Here is a 7,368-nt window from a genome sequence, read left to right on the forward strand (position 1 = left end):
TATATATGTATATATATATATATATATATATATATATATATATATATATATATATATATATATATAAATTGTGTGTGTGTGTGCGTGCATATGTGTGTGTGTGTGTATATATGTATATACATATATATATGTTTGTGTGTGTGTGTGTGTGTACGAGCGTGCAAATATATATATATATATATATATATATATATATATATATATATATATATATATATATATATATATATATATATATATATATATATATATATATATATATATATGTGTGTGTGTGTGTGTGTGTGTGTGTGTGTGTGTGTGTGTGTGTGTGTGTGTGTGTGTGTGTGTGTGTGCGCATGTGTATATGTATATATACATATTTATGTATACATGTATATAGATATATGATTATGCTATTTCCGTTCTTAATTTAATTTGTTCTAGATTTACTTGCTCATGTTTGTTTTGATCTATCATGCATTGAGTTAAAGGGAGTTTTCATATTCATTATCTGCTAGCTTACAGGGATTTGGTATCCCCAAGCCTCCCTTTCTGTGGATTCTATTATTTTGCATCTGCTAGTTTGCCCGTCACTTATAAATTGTTTGACAGGATGGCAAGGCTTGGATATTTAATCCTTATGTTATGGAGTGTGGCTTTTCTATTGATGTTATTAGATGCATTTGATGTGTCTACTATTACTACTGCATCGCAACTTAGCTTATCGAAGATCTTTCTCATCGCATGTATTGCCGCCTCGCATCCCACCCTTTGTCATCCACGCAACAGTAGGTTTCCCACTGTGGTTCTGATGTCATCCTTAGTTATTTCCATCAAAGCCTTTCCAATGATCCTTCTCAGGCCCTGAAGGCGTCGAGTCCACTGCACTTTTCAGTTGCCATTTTTCTAGCCAGAGCCACTATGATATTACATAAATCACTTGCAACTCTGCCAAACTTAGTGTGGCTTAAGATGTTTTTCCATGCTTTGGTATCCATGCCTGATGGTTCGACAGCACGGAGGGTATGGAGGGCATGTTTCCAAATTCTGTCTCCTGATATACTGTCGAATATTACAGGTGTAGGTGGGTCATAACTCCCTAGGAATAAGGCTTTGGCGATGGTATCTTTAGCTGGCGGGTGCTTGTCTAGGGCGAGGGTCCCATGGTAATCCTCTGATAGGAGAGCCATCGATACTTTTCCTTGTTTGATCATACTGGAGAATCTCCTAGCTTTATCTTTCTGAGGTTACTTGGCAGATAATTTGCATATTTTCTTTTGCAGAACGTGTGTTTCTTTCAGTAGATCTGTTACATCACCCCTTTCCCACAATTCCATCTACCTCTGCATTGCCTTTACTTCCTTTGTTGTTCTGGATTTGTTGCGAGTTCGTTCGTTGGCAAATCAGAGGAAGAATGGTGGCTGCTTTCAAAGCAATTGGTTGGAGTTGTGATTCGTGAATATATTCTCTGAGTAGTAAGGTGATTTCCTTTATGAATTCTTTGGGTGCAATGCACTTTGGAAAATCATTAAGCATTGTGGTTTACCAGTATCGCATGGCGGGCATCCCCCCACCCCTTTTCCTACGTTGAGTTGTGTTTCCGGCGCCGTTTTCTTCGCCTTGCAGGATTTCTTTTTCTTCCCTTGGGTTATGATTCTGGCACATGCAACTCCTTTTGCAGTTCGTGCAAGGCCTTTAATTGATTGCACATATGCATCACAAGCAATTTCTCGTGGTACAATGAAGGGAAAAGACTAACGTGTTTATACTATGGTGGTAAAAATAATTCACAAGCTAGATTTAATAAAATAAGTGAGACAGTTTCGGAATCGTTCTCGATTCCATCTTCGGGTCTGAAGGGGAAGGGGAGAGGAAATAGACAGAGAAAGGAGAGGCATCCCAGGCAACACAGGGCAGGTGAAGACAGGAGAACGGAAACAAAGGGACGTCAGGTCAGGTCGAAGGATCAGGCAGTCTATTTGAAGGGTGACCGGTATACGGAAGACAAAGGATGTGGGAAGCAAGGAAACTGTCCGCAGGAGAAAATCCGCTATTTCAGCTGAAATTGGACAGCAGCTCGATTAAGGAAGATTCCACGTCTGTGAACATGGACATCAGCGGAAGGGAACACTACTGAAAATTACATCTGATGGCCTGTGTCCCAAAGATGGCAGAAAACGGTGTTGTGTCTCCTGGATACTGCGTATTTATGTTGAGACAGACGCTTAGTAAGAATGGCGCCCGTTTCACCAAAATACTACTTGTCACAGGAAACAGAGTGATTCATACATATACATTCATAAAGACATTCATATATATGTGTACATACACACAAATATGTGAAGGGCATATGGGAAGTGCTAAAACAATAGAAATATAGAGATGCAATACCTAAGAAATTTCCACCTTAAAACAGATCAATGATCAAAAGTATAACATGAAATTAAGAGAAGAAAGACAGAATATTCTATAGATCTATTCGGGAGGACGGAAGTCCGTAAACAATGCTACAGTCTAAGGTTCTTAATTAGTCCATACCCCGGAGTTCATGACCCGCCATCAGACCCGGCCGAAAGAAACATCCACTTGGTGTCAGAGCCGCTTTGTGGTAAAATCTATTCTAAATTTTTGTAATCATTTACGAATGGGATTCTGACACCATCAACCTTGATTGAAGGTTCTGCTGTGACGTCCTTCTCTTAGCCGTCCGAAAACCTAACACTGTTAGCCTCATCGATATTTCATTTTGGTTTGCGAGAAAAGACAAAAACTTGATTCAGTTCAGGTTTGCACTAAGATCATCGATGTAGATATCATATGTATGTGGAGACAGGACATTGCCCTGCCTCTCCTCGCAGGGTGGTAAATGATTTAAACATGGAATCTCCCCATTTTACAAATAATTGAGATTTGTACTAAGCACACAAAATACTAATTATGAATATGAGTAAACCTTTTCTAAAGTGGCAATGTTAGATGACAAAGTTTGCCAGACGCTATGCATGTTTTTATTTTCATAATTAACAAAGTATTGACATTCCAGTCCCCATCCATTTTTGTATGAACATTGGTGATCAGATGTCTTCAAGTATTTGCCTTGCAGATATTTAAGATAACATAGAATATTTAGTCAAAAGTGATGACAGACCTGTTGCGCATCAGTTATAGAACTAGGAGCATGACCCCATTTTTCTTTTACAGAGGAATAACAATTTTGGTTATAAAATCGGGAACGGAATTGTGATTCCGACATGAGAAAAGCAAATTTAACAGAACATGCAAGGCAGGGTGGGTATGCACTGTATGATTAGCTACAATACCGTCATGACCAGGAGTGCTAGACATGTTCATTCTTGTGATGACCATCCTGATGTCACTGATGGCACATGGCATGTAAATGAGGGCCAATCAGCATCACACCGTGTATCGCCGCGCCAGGGTGAAATGTATCACTGAAAAGCAACACGTGCTGTAATATTGCAATATTCTCACTTTCCCTCGCACCTTTCAAAATATCAGTAAGAGGTCCATAATATCTCATTATTTTATTCAGCTCTCTCCAGAATCTCCAGAGTTTCCATTCATGTTACGAGCAATATTATTTGTAGCGGCCTTATCTTTAAGGTTCTTCACCCGCTGAAGAGATCTTCTGTATTGAAGTCGTGCTGCACATAAGATAGTATGCTGGTTGAAATTTGGACCTACTTATTTCCTGCCAGGCAAGATAGGTGTCCTGAGCAGAAATCAAAATGCATGCCGACCCAACCTAGCCCAACCCAATCAATCCTACCCAACCCTTCTCCAGACCCCTACACGTTTGTCCATATACCTCCACCATTACTTGGGAACCCCCTTCTCTTCGCCATACTCCCTGTTGTGGGCTCTGTCCCCAGACCCCAACCCACTTACCATGAGTGTATGTATGTGTGTACATCTCATTTGTTTGGATAGAGCACACATCATAACTGCCAATTCCACACTTGTGAAATGGTTATCAGTTCCTTAACAAAGATCAAATATATTAGCTGATTGAGGAATATACTGTCAAAGTCTGATAGTAGTATTACAGTTGATTATAATTCTTGTCAGTACGTTGCATAATCAAATACAGACATGAAATACTTCCAAAACAGAAACATGTCACACACTTGATTTAAGATGTCCTACATTCGGCTGCATAAATGCTGAATACATGCTTTTTTTCCTCCTTTTAAAATATTTTAAAATATTAGCCAATGGCTAAACGGCACCATAGAAATGGTAGAGGGGGAGATTAGTTGCCATTAACATCTGGAAATATTTCTTTCTGGTCATTCTAAGTATTGATTAGTAGCTTATTCTTATGCAGTGAACCAGTGGATACTGCATTCATTACAAGAATATAATTTTAAACAAAACGAATATCATAATGTCTAACGACTTGAGAATGTAACTCCAGCAAATAGAAAATTAGATACTATATATAGCTATCAGAAAGCTCATTTTCAAGTTTTCGAAATCATCCATTTGGCAACGGTTATGAAAATGTAGAGTTAGAAAAATGGAATGAACAAATTAAGAAGACCCAAAAGCTCCCCACTTTTCTATATTTTTCTAATTTACCAACCTAGCAAAATTGGTCTAGTGATATTTGCTTCCATCCCTGCTCTCCAATCGCTGCCAGTTAAGGAATATTTATGCACACTTTGAACTGTTATATAACAGAAACTTATCTATATGCAATACCGTAGGTAGGATAGTGTAATATATATTTGAACTAACCATGAAGGATTAATTTTAGGTCTCATAACTCGCCCACGTTTAATGTCATTTAACCTATGTTTAAGTATTAAACCTTTAAAGTGATATACTACATTTATATAAACTTATAGGAGATATATTATCAAAATTGGTCCCTTATCCTAATGGACTTTGGGGCTAATACTCACAGGCAGCTGAGGCGAGACCTTCTTCTGAGGATGCCACCTAGAGATATATAACAGAAGCATGTAATAAATATGCAAATGGAATTTCTAGATCTGCAAAATGCAAAAAAGGAAAATATCACAATTTTCCCCAACCCATAGCATATTTGAGATAGGACTACATTACTCTATTATTTTCGAAAACATCAGATGATATTGGGTTTTGCGTGTAAGAGAGGGAAATGACCTGAATGGCAGGATCCTTGACCTTTTTGCCACCTCGTTCTTCACGTCTTACACCAACATTTATTTGCTCGGATGCTAGTATTAGTATATCGACCTGGATTTCAGCTTTCATCCGCATATTTGGCACTGCTGATATTCTAAATAATGCCTGCTGCCTTACCATGTCGATAGAAGAATGTTTGAACGCTCTTTTTATCACATATTCATGATCTATTTTTACAAAGTGTTAATATCAATCTATATTCAGCAAACAATTCAAGTTCAGTATGTCCAGTGCGCATTCTTATATTGGTCATTTGAAGTCTCCATAAACCCTACATCCATGTAAGTAGCTAGCAGTAGCTACCAGAGAAAATGAAGCACAGCTCTGGACTCTGCTTATTTTGTAGAAGCTAGTTGTCTATTTTAAACAAATATACCGCTGCAAATCGACCCGCCATGACCACCCGTCGCCTAATATGGTACTAGCGATTACTTTAGGACAATGGAAACCTGAAGTCAAGGCTTGGATACTGTGCTGATTCCATCCAAATATGCTAAATATGACTACTATATCAATGTAGACAGTTTCGTCTTCATTCGTTTCGTGCCTTTCGTATTTTTAAAAATTGAGTGAGGACCAAAACACGAAAAAAGACTAAAAGGTGCAGTCTACTTCTGTTCACTGTTGCAAAGCCTCCACCATATTCAAATTTCGATCCAATTTTAAATAGCCAAGGCAGACTCGTCTTATTAAGAATAGAGTCCACCATTTTGACATGCGTGATAAAAGGCCAATGCTTGGACTAATACACACTCATAAGGTCACACGTATGTGGGACTCCATACAGTTAGTTTTCTAGATCTGAGAAACATTTTCATTCGTATCCTAGACTTCCTAATAGCAAGGAATAAGTTAATGATCAACATTGTGGTTTCATGAGAATGTCATGATTCCAAAGGCGTAGAGCATTGTATTTTTGGTGGAATATTAGATTTTGAAGTACTTTGTGAAAGGGACTAGGCTAGAACTGAAATGGATGCCCTGCTATAAACAAGCCCATTATTTTGCTTTGCATCATTAACTTTATTAGTTTGGGGTGCAGGGTGGGGAATGCTAAATCAGTAGCAACTCGAGGAAGTGTCATGGCATCTGATTCTACTTTTGGTAAGTAATTTCGCATTTCTATTTTCAAAGAGTATAGATAATAATGATTTTTATGATTATATTTTCATTGAAGAATCATCAGAATAGCCTTGTAGATGAGAAGAGATCGATTATGCTTATGCATGAATGATTCTCATGTGGAATTGCTCGTAAATAGCCCATCATAAACACAAACTGCAGTTGATGCGCGCATTTTTAGAATAGCACATGGCCATGTTTACATTTTATACAATACCCAACAGTGTTAGAGTTTCAATGGCTTTTCAGGCGTTTTTGACCATAAAGTCTTGTTGGCCTGGTATCTTCCACATTCATTTAAATATCTTCTGCTCATTCTTTGAGTGCATGGAGGTATTAATAAAAGTAGGTATACTTAACTCCTTCAAACTAAGGAAAAAATACAGGCCTTTAGCTTAACTCCCACTGCGAGCAATTTCACTTGAGAATAATTCAATGGGACCTCAAGTTCCTTCGCTGTCTCAAGCTACATCTGTTAAATTTTGTTAAAAGATATGGTGCGTCAGATGAAAAAGTGAGAGCAAGAGATGTTGTAAACAGGCAAAGAAGAAAAGATTATCTATTTACTGCATCAGGATAAGATTTACAATCACATACTTGTTGGTAAATTAATTTAATCCATTGGTATATTTACTAAATATCTATTATTATATATGTGCGAAGGTCATGAAACATGAAATACTTTAATGTGAATTACTGGAGCAGAACTAAAATTCTCAGAGAGCCGGGTCTCCGAGACGTCGCCAGCCCGACACTGTAGTGACCGTAATACCAGAGCGCCTGGTGGCGAGAACGGGAAACGGGTCAGTGCGCAGGGTGCCCGCCGCACCGGATGCTCCGGGGGGAGTGGAGAGGAGGGGGGGTAGGAGGGCACGCGCAACAGCCGATTCGAGAGAGGGATAATGAACGCGTGCATGTGTGTGATATATATATATATATATATATATATATATATATATATATATATATATATATATATATATATTTAGTTATATATATATGTATATATATATATATTTAGTTATATATATGTATATATATATATATATATATATATATATATATATATAT

This window comes from Penaeus vannamei, chromosome 12, assembly GCF_042767895.1.
Source record: "Penaeus vannamei isolate JL-2024 chromosome 12, ASM4276789v1, whole genome shotgun sequence".
Classification (NCBI taxonomy): domain Eukaryota; kingdom Metazoa; phylum Arthropoda; class Malacostraca; order Decapoda; family Penaeidae; genus Penaeus; species Penaeus vannamei.